This window comes from Vombatus ursinus, unplaced genomic scaffold (assembly GCF_900497805.2).
Source record: "Vombatus ursinus unplaced genomic scaffold, bare-nosed wombat genome assembly UNPS02014817.1, whole genome shotgun sequence".
Lineage (NCBI taxonomy): Eukaryota > Metazoa > Chordata > Mammalia > Diprotodontia > Vombatidae > Vombatus > Vombatus ursinus.
In genome coordinates this window covers 6034076-6048214 of record NW_020954595.1, presented here as the reverse complement: position 1 = coordinate 6048214, position 14139 = coordinate 6034076, and the positions used below count along the sequence as shown (strand labels likewise).

Below are 14139 nucleotides of genomic sequence, written 5' to 3'. Positions count from 1 at the left end.
GTAGTAGTAGTAGTAGTAGTAGTAGTAGTAGTAGTAGTAGTAGTAGTTGTTGTTGTTGTTGTTGTTGTTGTTGTGGAGCTAGATGGCTCAGTGGATAGAGTGCTGGGCATGAAGTCAGGAAGACTCCTCTTCCTGAGTTCAAATCTGGCCTCAGAAACTTACTAGTTGTGTGACTACTTAACCCTATTTGCCTCAGTTTCTTCATCTGTAAAAATGAGCTGGAAAAGGTAATGGCAGATCACTCCAGTATCTTTGCCTAGAAAACCTCAAGTGGGGTCATGGAGAGTTGAACTTGACTAAACAAGTAGTAGAAGTAGTAGTAACAGTAGTAAAAATGCGTAACAATTTCCGTTCTGATATAAAAAAAAATTATTGAACTCCTAGAAAACCTAGAAGCAATTACCTGGCTTCTAACAGCTAGACACTGACCTTATCACCGGAATCCCCTTTAGCTGCTCTGCCCACACTGACTTTGGAATTAAAAGCACAAAGGGGCAGTGGCTCACCCAAGCTCCTAGGGGCAGCAAAGCGCAGAGCAAGGCTCTGTACCCAGGTCCCCTGTGACCCTCTCCTCTGGCATTGGCTTCCATCCTCACTTTTTTCCCTTTTCAGGATTTCAGTCAGTGTTGCTGTATCTTCTCTCAAGAAGTTTTTGCTGTGTCCCGGTGGACAAGCGCAGGCCCAGCTACAACTGAACCCACCCCATAGGCAGACTTTTGCTTTCTCCTTGCTTTAGATCTTCTGTTGGAGCAATGATAGTAGCTAGTATGTCTGTAGGGCTTTAAGGGTTACAGAGCCCTTTACACAAATGAACTTTTCTAAGACTTATAACAACTGAGTAAGATGGGGCAAGTGCTACCAGTATGCCTGGTTTTACAGAGGAGGAAACTGAGGCTCATTGAAGTGGATTAGCTTGTGTTCCCACAGCTCCTGAGTATCAGAAGGATTTGATCCCTGTTTCTCCTGACTGTATCTCTAGCACCCTTTGCATTCTGACACCATTTAATCTATGGACTCTGAAAACTCATTTCATCCCAGAGCCAGGCCCACCTGGACAGTTAAACTTGGAAAGGAAATGGAACGTGAGGGAGATGGTGCCTCATATAAAGTGATGCCACAGTAGAGAAGCCTGGAGAGCCAGAAATACAGCAAGTAGAGGAGAAAATCAGAGGAAAAGCTTCCTGCAAATGAACACTTGCCCAAAATGGAATGGGCTACCTAGGGAGGAGAACCCGCCTGTCTTCAAGCCGAGCCTGGACAAGCCCTTGTAGACTACTTTAGAGTGGGGAATTCTTTGATTGTGTGTGTTGGAATAGAGGCTGCTGCAGACCCCTCCAGCTCTGATATTCTGTGGTTCTATCTTCACATTTATCCTTATTAAATTTCATTTTGTTCAACTCAGATCAATATTTTTTCTTGAGTTGAAATGAATTGACCAATCTATGTGAAACAAGAATTGCCTGTTTAAGGTAACTCCAACCACTTCCCCCTCCCAACACACACACACACACACACACACACACACACACACACACACACACACACACACAGGGGTTCACTTGCAGTCTAGGCTGACTAGTGCTTCAGTCTACCACGAGAGGGCACCAGACAGTGAGAACTATGTGGACTCTGGAAACTCATTTCATCCTAGGGTCAGGCCCACTTGCACAATTAATCTTGGAAAGTAGATGGTGGAAGGTAGGGATGATGCATCATACAAGGAGAGACTACAGTGGAGAAGCCTGGAGAGTCAGGAGCGAAGCAGAGAAGTCACAACAAAGTCAGCATGAATCTGACCATTCCAAAACACTGGTGAAATTAATGTCAGCTTCAGAGCAGCTGGAGCTGATGAAAATGGGGTGCCGAGGGGGGGATCCTAAAATGGCAGAGCTGGAAAGATTATTCAAGACCATCTCTTCTTTCACTGTCGAGGACACAGAATAAGAGCACAAGTGCACATTTCTATCATGCTTTCCAGTTTACAAAGCCTTCCCAAAGACTAATTACCTTCCCTGGTCGCTTCTCCTCTTTGCATGAGTCTGGAGGAAGGAAAGACTTCATAGCCTTTCACCGCGACAATTGCAATGGCTCCCAATTGGTCTCCCTGCTTCCAGGTCCTTCCATTTTCGATCCATCTTCCACACAAAAATAAAAACAATCTTCTCCAAGCCCAGGTCTGACTATGTCACTGCCTTGTCCGAGAACTTCCAATGACTTCTTACTGTTGGCTCTGGGATAAAATACAAACCGTTCAGCTCGGCATTTAAAGCCCTTTGCAGATTGGTTCCATCCTGCTTTTCCAGAGATTTTCTGTAATTTCCCTTTATGCAGTGCACGATCCAGTCCAATCAGTCCTCTTTCTGAACCTCAAACTAGTCATTGTGTCTCACATCTCTATGCCTTTGTACAAACTGTGCCCCATGCCTGTCATGCATTCTCCACAGTTGCCTGAGTAACCTTGCCTTCCCCCCCCCAAGCTTAGCTCTAAAGAGAACCTTTCCCTGATCCGCCTAATTATCAATGGCCCCTCACTCCTTAAATTCCCCATGTTTGCTTCTCTGTGTACTTGATACTGCCCCCTCAGAAAACTGTAAACTCTTTTGAGGCAGGAACTGTCTCTTTTTACCTTCACATCCCCAGGACTGCATACATGTGCCAGGCACAGAGTAGCAGCCTAATAAATATCTGTTGCATGTCATCATCAGGTGCAAATTCTGTGAAACAGACCAAAGGATTTCCAGGCTCCTTCCCCAAGGGAACAATGTGGATGGGTTGCTGAGAATTATGGATGGTTCAGAATAAGTCTGAGGTGGACAACAAGAAAACAGCATCTTCTACCTTCAGCTCACCCAACACAGCTTAAAAGGCAGTAAGGCAGTGTTGCCTCGTGGAAAGAGCACTAGGGGTGATGTTAGAGGGCCTGAGTTCAAGTCCCAGTGCTGCCATTTACTAAAGAGTCATTGTGAGCACTGGCTTTGGAATCAGAGGAGCTGAATTCAAATCCTACTTGGGATACTTAGGTATGGCAACAGGGATTAGATATTCCTCTTGTCTGGGCCTCCATTTCATATTCTCTCTCTCTCTCTCTCTCCATATATATGTATGTATGTATGTATGTATGTATGTATGTGTGTATACAGATATGTGTGTGTGGGTGTGTATCATGAAGGGATTGGACTCTCTGGCCTTTGACATCCCTTCTAGTTCTAAATCTCTCATTCTAAAATTGTTACTTTAAGTAATTCAGCAAGTGTTCCTTAAGCACCTACTATATATAAAGCCTCATGCTCAGCATGGGCCACACAGAGACGAAATAGACCAGTCCTTAAGGGGCCCCCAGTTTACTGAGGAGGCTGATCCCTCTTCTCAGAGTCTCTGTGTCCACCATCTCTGATAATCTGGGATTCTGTGACATGACCTTATGGTTGATGGCCAGCAGCAAATGGCTATCCAGGAGCATTGTCCTTCCTCAATTTTTTTTTTCTTTTCCTTCTTAAAGCTCACAAAACTATAACAGGGAGGCTGACAACTTGGATTTGAGGCCTAAATCTGTTGCTATTAGCCAAGATGACCTTAAGCAAGTCCCTAAACCTCTCTAACACTCAGTTTCCTAATCTGTGAAATGGGGATATCTGCCCCGATTATATTGCATGGATGTCTTAAGGACCAAATAAAATGTACGTGAAAGCCATAGAACAAGGTTGGCTGTCATCAGATCATGATCTTTATCTCATCCAGCCTTTGCTACCAGCTAACTAGATGACCTCACTACTATGGGAGCCTGAGAAAGTTACCACCTTCCTGGGCCTCAGTTTCCTCCTCTGTAAAATGAGAGGACTGGATTAAATGTCTTCTGATCCTATGGTTTTTAAACCTTATTATACAACAGATAACGACTATTTTTTTCCCTTCAGGGATAAAACGCAGTCCCCCAATGGGGGGGACTGCTACTAGCCAACTTATGTTCATCATCAGAATCAGTACCTCCAATGTCCACTTCACCTAGTGGCAAAGAATGCTCCAGAGAGAGTGCTGAGCTCTCCATGGTGCTGCAATTGCTGCTTCCTCTAATTCCCCAGTCTCACCTTTGCGGTAGCAGCTACTCATCCCATTAGCTTAGCAATATGGTCTGTGTAGAGTTATGGAGCAAGAGTCTTAGTTCTCAAGCCCTCCCCCCCACTCCCCACATACACACACTCACCTTTCCTATATGCTTCATCCAACATGAAGATGGTAATAATTTCTTACTTTGGGCCTGTAGACACAGCCTAAAACTAAGTAAACCTACCAGTATGTGAAGTCATCTCATTATGAAGGAATACTCAGAAAAATATTCATTTTGGCCTCTAGACTTTTTCCTGGTATTTTTTGACAACCTGCATATGAAATTAATTGTAAGATATTAGGGAAGCCACATGCAAAGTCAGCAAACATATGTCCACACAAGAAACTGGCAAAATTGCATAAGAGTTGCTAGAGCTGATGAAAGGTCAAACAAACAAATGGACAAATGAATAAACAGATAGATAGATAATAGATGATAGCTAGATGGATAGATAGATAGATGAATAGATAGATGATAGATGAATAGATAGATGGATGATAGATAGATAGGTAGATAGATGATAGATGAATAGATAGATGGATGATAGATGGATAGGTGGATAGATGAATAGATAGATGGATGATAGATAGATGATAGATGGATAGATAGATAATAGAGAGATAGATAATAGATATATCCTAAAATGGAAGAATGAACTAGGGGCTCATCTTGTTGACCTCCCTCCTTCTACTGATGAGGACACTAATAAGAGCCCAAGCATGCATTTCTAACATATTTTACAGGTTACAAAACCTCTCCAAACCCTAATTCCCTTCCCTTGTCAGTCCTTTGCTAGATGGGATCTCTACCCTGTGATGCACAGGTCTCCAAAAAAAAATACACAATACGTTTTAAGTTTAATTTGCATTATTAACATCTTCTCTATCATGTCCTTAAGACTAGCCAATCACCAATGCAACAAATCAAGGCCTGACTTGTAGCATTTGCCTGGAAGGGTAAATATTCTGGTGAGTCAGGAAACAGGTGGCTACAGTACACCACTGTCTCTACCCCATTCATATGTGATTTCTTGGAGGGTAAGGACTGTCTCATTTGTTTGTATTTGTATACCCAGCCAGCACTTAGCAGAGTACCTGGCACATTCACTCATTTATTTCCTTTCATTTACTCCTTCCTGACAACCTCCCTGTGACTTTGGTAGCACAAATATTATTGTCCCTATTTTGCAGATGAAGAAACTGGAACCCAGACAGGGTGAAAATTTCAAGATGATAGAGAACAGGGAAAAACTCACCCAATTCAATTAAATTCCAAAATCATTTATTAAGTCCTTCATGCAGCAGAGGAACACCCAATACAAAGCCAACTTATATAACTTCCTGCCTGATCATGAGAATCCTCAATGTATCCACTAAGTTTTTAGAAGAATGACATCCTCAACCCTTCTTCAGTGTATAACATTTGCCTTTTGTTGGGCATTTAGGATCCTGCATGTTACTGGTGATGAGAAAGTTACTTTGAATGGCTGGGTCCTACCCCAAACCTGCCGGGGTGCCATAATGCCACCTTTGGGCGTCTCCTAGCTCTACATGTATCCTTCTGTTCCTCAATCAAGTCAGTGGTAATGGCAGCCCTGTGAGTGTTTCCTCAAGCATGAATTGAGGCTGGGCTAGCTCTGCTCTCTCCTCTAATTGTAAAACAGCTACCCTGCCCCAAATTTTCCCAGCTCCACTCTGATTCTCTCCCTTACTTTTCAGATAGAGAAGCGTCAATAACATTAACATTAACATAGCAATAACATTACTGTGCCTGCCCTCTTTCACCTGTGCGCCCCAGAAAACCATGCAGATATTCTGTATCCCATCTGTACTCTACCTTCAACATCACCTTGTCATGCAATGGTATCACCAGGAAGTCAGGCGACTGCTTGTGTGTCCAATGTGTCCTGTGTGTCTCCTCCAAAGCTGCCCAAGAGTTGACCACCAACGCCCCTGACTGGAGGCAGAGAAAAGGAAGAACCTTTCCACCATAACCATAAACAACATCACAAAAGCAAATGAGGCCACCTGTTATAGCACTGTTGGGATCTCATAGGGGCAAATAGCCAGAGGAGGGGTTCTGTAAAAACAACAACAACAACAACCCCCCAGTGTTTTTAAAAAAGAAGAAAAATGCTTCCTTCTTGGTCTTCCACCCAGAATGACCCATTCCATCTATTCAATCTGAACAACTTCTGAAGCTGTTTTCTAGCCTTGGCTGGCCTGTCACAAATAACCCTCTTCCATAGGAATGACAGCAGTCAGGTGACTTAGCTGCATCTCATTCCCCATCAGTTGCTGGAGTACCATCTCCCATATGGATTTTCTGGAAACAGTTGGATCTTGTAGAAGACAGGCTACTAGACTTGGATGTGAATCCAGAAATCATTATGGGGCCCTCCACTGAATGGCAGGATCACAAATTGAGACCTGGAAGGGGCTTCAGAGATCACCTAATCCAAGCCAAAGCTGGAGAAACCAAAGTCCTTGGAGGAGAGATGACTTATCTAGGGTCACACAGCTGTTAAGTGGCAGAACTAGGAGAAAGGATCCATGTGCCCAGTTCCTTTCCCCCCAGAAGAGGGGGATAGGAGGAAAGCCCCAGTTCCTTTAAGGGAAACTATGCACTAGTGTTTGCATTGCTCTTGGGGTGTGGGCATTCAGCCTCCTCCTATATTGGCAGCAGACCCTGAGGGACAATTCTAGTGGGTGTCAGTAGCATTGGAAATTGCACTTATAGGGGCTGTCTGCCCCAAGTGATTCCCATCCCAGATCAAGCTAACATCCAAGTTGATAAAGAAAATCCCTGGCCTGGACTTAACTGCTTCCAGTTAAGTCAGAAGGACAGCACCATCTTTCTTAGCTGTTGCCACCTTCCCAATCTGCCTCAAATGAAAAGCTGATAAACACAGGGCAATCTCCAGGGAAGGCTAACCAGGTTGCTCTTGTCGAGGACAAGAAGGAGAGATGCAATTCAAGCACTATCTTCCACATAGATTTATATTTATTCTCCTTTTAAAAAATTAATTTTTAATCTATGGAATATAACAAGCATTTCCCTAACATAGTATAATAAAAAGATAATTGCACATGAAACTGCTAATCTATTATGTACAGCTTGCAATTCCTTAAAAATATATGAAGTTACTAGGTAAATTTCTTTTTTTTTCTTTTTCCCCCTTTTTTTCTTTCCTTCCCCCAAATTATTCTATACATACTTCTATTTATCAGTTCTTTCTCTGGATACAGATATTATCTTCTTTCATATGTCCTTTGTAGTTCATTTGGATATTTATAATAGTCAAAATGACTTAGTCACTCAAAATCATCCTTAAAACAATATTACTGTTACTGTCTACAATGTTCTCTTGGTTTTGTTCACTTCACTCTTTATTATTTCATGCAAGTCTTTCCATCTTTTTCTAAGATCATTGAGCTCATTTCTTATAACATAGTAGTATTCCATCATAATCATATACCACAACTTGTTCAGTCATTCCCCAACTGATGGGCATCCCTGCAATTTCCAGTTCTTTGCCACCAAAGCAGCAGAGAGCTGCTATAAATCATTTAGAACATATAGGTTCTTTTTCTTTTTCCATAATCATCTTTGGAAACAGACCTAATAGTGGCATTGCTGAGTCAAAGGCATAATTCCAGATTGCTCTCCAAAATGATTGGATTGGTTCACAATTCCACCAGCAGTGAATTAGTGTCCCAATTTCTCCACATATTCTCCAATATTTGTTACTTTTCCCTTCAAACATTTTAACCAATCTGATAGGTATAAAATGATATCTTAAGGTTGTTTTAATTTACATTTCTCTAATTAATAACAGTTTAGAGCATTTTTCATGACTATAAATTGTTTTGGTTTCTTCATTACAAAATTGCCTGTTCAATATCCTTTGACCATTTATCAACTGGGGAATGACTCATATTCTTATATTCTTATATTTGACAAATTTCTTTATATATTTGAGATACAAGACCTTTGTTTGAGAAACTGTCTACATAATTTTTCACAATTTATTTATTATCTAAATATAGGCTGCCCTAAATATCTTAGAGCAGTTTTAAGCTTAGAATATGTAGATATAGATACATAGATATGGAGATATCTATGTATCTATCTACCTATATCGATCTGTCTATGTATCTCACTATATCTCTTGCCATCTTCCCCATTAGAATGCAAGTCCTTGTGAATAGGGATTCTCTGTCTTTTTGTCTGTCTCTATCTGTCTCTCTGTCTCTCTCAATGCCTAGTACAGTGCCTGACACAGAGGAGATTCTTAATAAATATGTGTTCTTTAATTGAGTGATATGTTGACTGAATGATGTTACTTAGGTAGATTTAGAAATGAATGCTTGTCCAGCCCCAAAGAGTACTTACAAGCCATTGGATGAAGAATGAGAGTTCCCCAGGGGCAGAGGCTATTTGGTTTGGTTTTGTATCTTCAGCCCCTAGCATGTACATGTTGGCACACTAGGGGCATTAATAAATGTTTGTTCAATTGAATTAAATTCTAAATTGAACTGAATTCTATCTTTCATCTTCTCCAGGCTGCATTCCTGACTCTTCAGACTTTCTCTATGGTGTTAGAGAAACTTCTTAGGCTTGGAAGTTCACTTCACCCCTAGACATCTCACACTGGAAGCACCCTTTGCCTCATGTCCTCTTTCTCTGGATGATTCCTCTCAGAGGAACCTCCATTTTAAAAAGCATGCTCAGACCAGCCATGCCTTCATTCCCTTCCAGACCTCACTCATGACTCTGGACTTTCTCTACCATGTACCTGCCCTGGTATACCCTTCCTTCTTCCCTCATGAGAATGCCAGCTCGTTAAGAGCAGAAACTATCTTCCTTTCTAATTTTATTTGTATTACTAGGCTCAGCACAGTGCCTGACACATGGTAACTATTAATCAATCAATCAATAAACATTTATTAAACACCTATTATGTGTCAGGCACTGTGCTAAGCACTAGGGATATAAAAAGAGGCAAAAGACGGTCACTGCCCTCAAGGAGTTTACTGTCTAATTGGGTAGAGAACATGCAAACAAATATATACAAGCAGGATAAATAGGAAATAATTAACAGAGGAAAGGCACTAGAATTAAGAGAGGTTGGGGAAAGCTTCCTGTAGAAAGTGGGATTTTAGTTGGGACTTAAAATCAGAGAGGTCAGTAGTCAAAGTGGAGATAGAGGATTGTTCCAGGAGTGTGGTACAGCCAGAAAGAATGCTTAGAGTAGAGGGATGGAGTGTCCTGTTCATAGATCAGGAGGCCAGTGTCACTGGATCAAAGAGTACATGTCAGGGAGTAAGATATAAGAAGACTGGAAAGGTAGGAGGAGGCAAGTTATGAAGGGCTTTGAATGCCAGACAGAGCATTTTGTATTTGCTTTTGGAAACCTGGAGTTTATTGAGTCTCATACAATCAGACCTGCACTTTAGGAAAATCACTTTAGTGGCTGAATGGAGAATGGATCCAAGTGCAGAGAGATCCGAGGCAGGCAGACCCACCAGCAAGCTATTACAGTAGTCTGCCCCAGGGTGGAGAGAATGTCAGAGAACAGGAGGGGGTGTATTCAAGAGATGCTGCAGAGGTGAAATTGACAGGCCTTGGCCATAGCTGGGATGTGTGGGGTGAGAGATAGTGGGGAATCCTGGATGACTCCTAGCTTGCTTAATAAATGCTTGTTGATTTGCTAACTTGATTTGAGTTTCATTGAGTTGAGTTTGCAGAAGAGAAGACTTGGGGGTATGGGACTTAATAGCCATCTTTGGATATCCTAAGAATGTGGAAGGATTCCACTTGTCATGCCTCAGAAGGCAGAGCCAAGAGGAAAAGGGAGCGGCTAACTGTTTTAAGTCCAGGCTGGATGTTGGGGAAATCTTCCCACTAATCCCAAAGTTGACTAGGCTGTCTCAGCAGGTGGTGACCTTTCCCTTCTTGGAGTTCTTCATAGGGAGACTGGACAGTCACTTGTTAGGGATGTCATCGTAGGGATGGTATGTAGCAGCTCAGCTGTGGGTTGGACTCAGTGGCTTCCAAGGAATTTTCCAGCTCTGGGACTCTGTGCCTGGAGAGTTCTGCCTCCTCCTCCCCATAACACAAAGACCTTGTGTTCAACAGTTCAACGGTTCAACGGTTCAAAGCGTTGGCAAAGCCAAGACCTGGAGCAGGAGATTTTCGTGGCTGATCTTACTTCTCCATTCAAAGCATCCACCAAGAAGGCAAGGAGAGGGGGAGGGTCCCCTGACATCTTCCCTGTCCTGTGCATCTCTGCTGAAGACACACTTGCAACCTTAGAATAGGGAGCCCAACTCCAGTGAACCACCGGCAGAGCCTCCAAGCTGAGCCTGGGCTAGCTGGGCAAGTTGGCTGTCCAGCCTCAGGTGATATCCTCCCCACCTTCCCAAATAAGAAAAGAAGATGAGCAGAACAACCCGATGATCTCAGGGCATGAGGTGGGAGTGATAGACAGCGGCTGGTTAGCATTCTGCCCTTGACATAGTTATTAATGCAATTCTGCCCCCAGAAGTAGAGCAGGCGGTTAGAATAGGCTGAGGCAAGGAAGATTTTTATCAGGGTCCTTCAATCCTGCTCCCACCACCCCAAGCCACCGACATCCTCTTTCTAACAGAACAGGATGTGCTACTTCTCTCTCCCATCTAAACAGGAAGCTGAGCAGATGGTCTTGGAATAGAAGGCTTCCACCTCAAGCATCTCATTCTCCCAAGCTTCTTGGATTTCCAGGGAGCAGAGCAATCTTTACTCCCTAGCCCCAACACACACACACACACACACACACACACACACACACACACACACGGGATGGTGTAGCTCTTTCCATTACCTGGGAGGCAAAGTTCGGACTTCCTGGCCAGCGCTCACATGCCCTGAGGTTCCTGCCTGGTATGGATTCCAACTGCAGCTCTGGCATTTGTTTTTTGTGACTCTGGGCAAATCCCTTCACCTCCCTGGCCTTCAGTTTCCTCACCTGTTCAGTGAAGGATTTGGACTAACTGATCTCTGACGTCTTTTCCAGCTCTAAATCAATGAACATGTGACCTTCATAAATTTCATTTTATATATAATACTTATATTTGTAAGATGATAGATAGATAGACAGACAGACACAGACAGATGGGTGGATAGATAGATTTTGTTTTGTTGTTATTCAGTTGTGTCCAACTCTCCACGACCCTATTTGAGGTTTTCTTGGCAAAGAAACTGGAGTGCTTTGCCATTGCCTTCTCCAACTCATTTTACAGATGAGGAAACTGAGGCAAACAGAGTTAAGTGACTTGCCCCACGTCACCCAGCTAGTAAGTATCTGAGGCCAGATTTGAACTCAGGAAGATGGATCTCCCTGACTTTAGGCCCAGCACTCTATCTGTTGTGCCACCTAGCTGCTCAGATAGATAGCTGGATGGATGAATAGATGATTGATAGATAGATAGATAGATAGATAGATAGATAGATAGATAGATAGATAGATATTGTATCTTACCTCTCCAGTCTTCTTACATTTACTCTTCTCTACATACATGAGATCCAATGACACTGACCTCCTTGTGATTTCTCGAAGTCCTTCCCTTTTCACTAGCTGCCCATGATGTTCTCTCTCCTTATCTGCCTCCCAGCTTTCCTAACTTTCTTCAGATCTTAGCTCCAATCCTGCCTTCCACAGGAGGCCTTTCCTGCCCCACCCCTCCCCCACTAATGCTCTTCCTCTAAAATTACCTTCCTTCTACTCTGTATACACCTCATATTCACCTAGTTGTTTGCATGTTTTCTCTCCCATTAGAATGTGAGCTTCTTGAGGGCAGAGACTATTTTTTTGCCTTTCTGTATCCCCAGCACTTAGCACATTGCCTAGTACATAGGATGGTCTTAATAAATGGTTGCCATTGCTTGATGACCACGTACTGTGTTAGGTGTGAATACTGCAGAGAGAAAAGCAAAACAATTTCTGCCAGAGAATTTAAGGGCTGGAAGGGACCTCATCCGTGATTTTACAGATGAAGAAACTGAGGGAGGCTAGAAGAGAATAAGTGACTTTTCCAACATCACCAAGAAGTAAGGGTCAGAGATGGGATTTCAGACTTCTGACTCCAAATGCTGCCAACAAAATGTGCACAGATGAGTAAACACAAAATATGTGCAGAATCATTTGGGGCAATAGGAAAACACTAACAACAGGAAATCACGAAGGGCCTGGAGGAGGTGGCACCTCAGTTGATTCCTGAAGGCAGATAGGGATCTCATGGCTGCAGGGATGGGGAAAACCATGCCAGACATTATCTGTTAGGGTGCTGGGCTGGTGCCTAGGATGTTCACCTAGAGAACACCAGTGAACTTATCAGTGGAGCCCTCACACCAAGCCAGAGATGCGCATGGGCACTCTCCTGCCTCCTCACACAGGCACTAGCCTGTCAGTCACTGGGATTCTATGATTCAAAGCCCCAGGGCAGGATCCAGAAGATAAAATAGGGAACAAGGGTGAGGGAGGGGGAGAGAAATATGGATAGAGGTAGAGAGAAAGAAAGCTACATTTGTATACATAGAGAAATACATTGATAATAGATAAATCCATAAATTCGTAGACAGATGGAGATAGACACATTTGTACCGAGACATCTAGATAGTAAGACCTTAAGATAGCAAGATACATCGATAATAGATGCATAGAGGTAGATACATATGTAGAGAGATACATAGAAAGAATCGATACAAATAGATACAAAGACATATACTTCTACATGTAGAGATACATCTAACACATAGATAGATACATAGAATATTTATTAAATGCTTACCACTACCAGGCATTGTATTAAATGCTGTGGATACACATCCCACAAGGCACCAAGAAATCCCTTAACTTTCAGGTTCTTGCATTCTTGTGGGAGAAGACAATGTACAAAAGTAAGTCAGAAGGGAAGAGTTAGAGGGGAGCAGGGCAAATAGAGACACTGGACAGGACACTGGAAGGGGCTCGTTTTGGGCAAGATAAGATGAAAGCTAGCAGAGCACAGAGCACATGAGTGGAGCCCAGGTGACTCCTGGGGAGAAGGTGGAGATAATGGCTTCTCTCTCATGCTAGGTCTTCTTTAGGTAGAGATTTGGTCACGCTATTTCTCTATTCAAAATCTTGCAACGGCTCCCTATTTTCAACTGAAATTCAGACTCCTGAACTTGGCATTTCAAGGTTCTCCAAAATCTGGCACCTTCCCTACTTTTTCAGGTTCATCTCCTCTTAATGTCCTTCTGTGTGCTCCATACACCACACACACTGGCTCATGACTTCCTGAGGAGCCCTAGGCTTTCTGGCCCCTGTGTCCTTGCTCAACCTGCCCCCCCCAGGGGTGGGGAAACTGTGGCCTTCTAGGTCCTTAAGTATGGCCTTTTGACTGAATCCAAATTTTACAGAATGAATCCTTTTGTTAAGGACCACTTGACCACTGATTTCATACCAGTTTCTTCTACCCACCAAGCCCCAATGAGAGGAGCCAGGTCATCTAACCTCTTCTTTGCTGCTTTATCTCATTTTCTTGATTAAAAACTTTTTTCAATGTAAAGGAAAGAAAAAAGAATAAATTAATACCCCAGTGGCAGTGGGTTGCTTCAAAGAAATAAGAAGAAAGTAAAAGTAGTCCAATGGTCTCTGAGGTTTTCTCTAATTGCTTTATTATCTGCAGGAATTCCCCTGAAAAACAACACACTTGTCATCTCCTCTTATTCTAATATATGTAGTTCCTTCTTAGGATTGAATTTTTTTAAAGCCATGGGTTCATCACTACTCAGTTGCAAAGAGGCACATTCCAGCTTGATGTCTGTCAAAGCTTCAAGATCATCAGAACAGGCCAAGAGTGGAAGGGGCAGGCTCGGGGGCCAGGGGGCACTCACAAGAAAAGACTGGCCAACCACCCATTGAGCATGGCCCAGAGGGGATCTGTGATCAGGAATGGGATAGACTAGATGCCTCCTGGGGGCCTGGCCTGCTGTACAAGACTGTGTGC

At 43.0% G+C, this 14139-nt stretch overlaps 1 protein-coding gene across 3 annotated transcripts in view; it reads left to right on the top strand.

The window, feature by feature from the left end:
* The window catches only part of LOC114023225 (T cell receptor gamma constant 1), a 47030-nt gene that overhangs the window by 10765 nt on the left and 22126 nt on the right, over positions 1-14139 (top strand). The window lies entirely within an intron of this gene.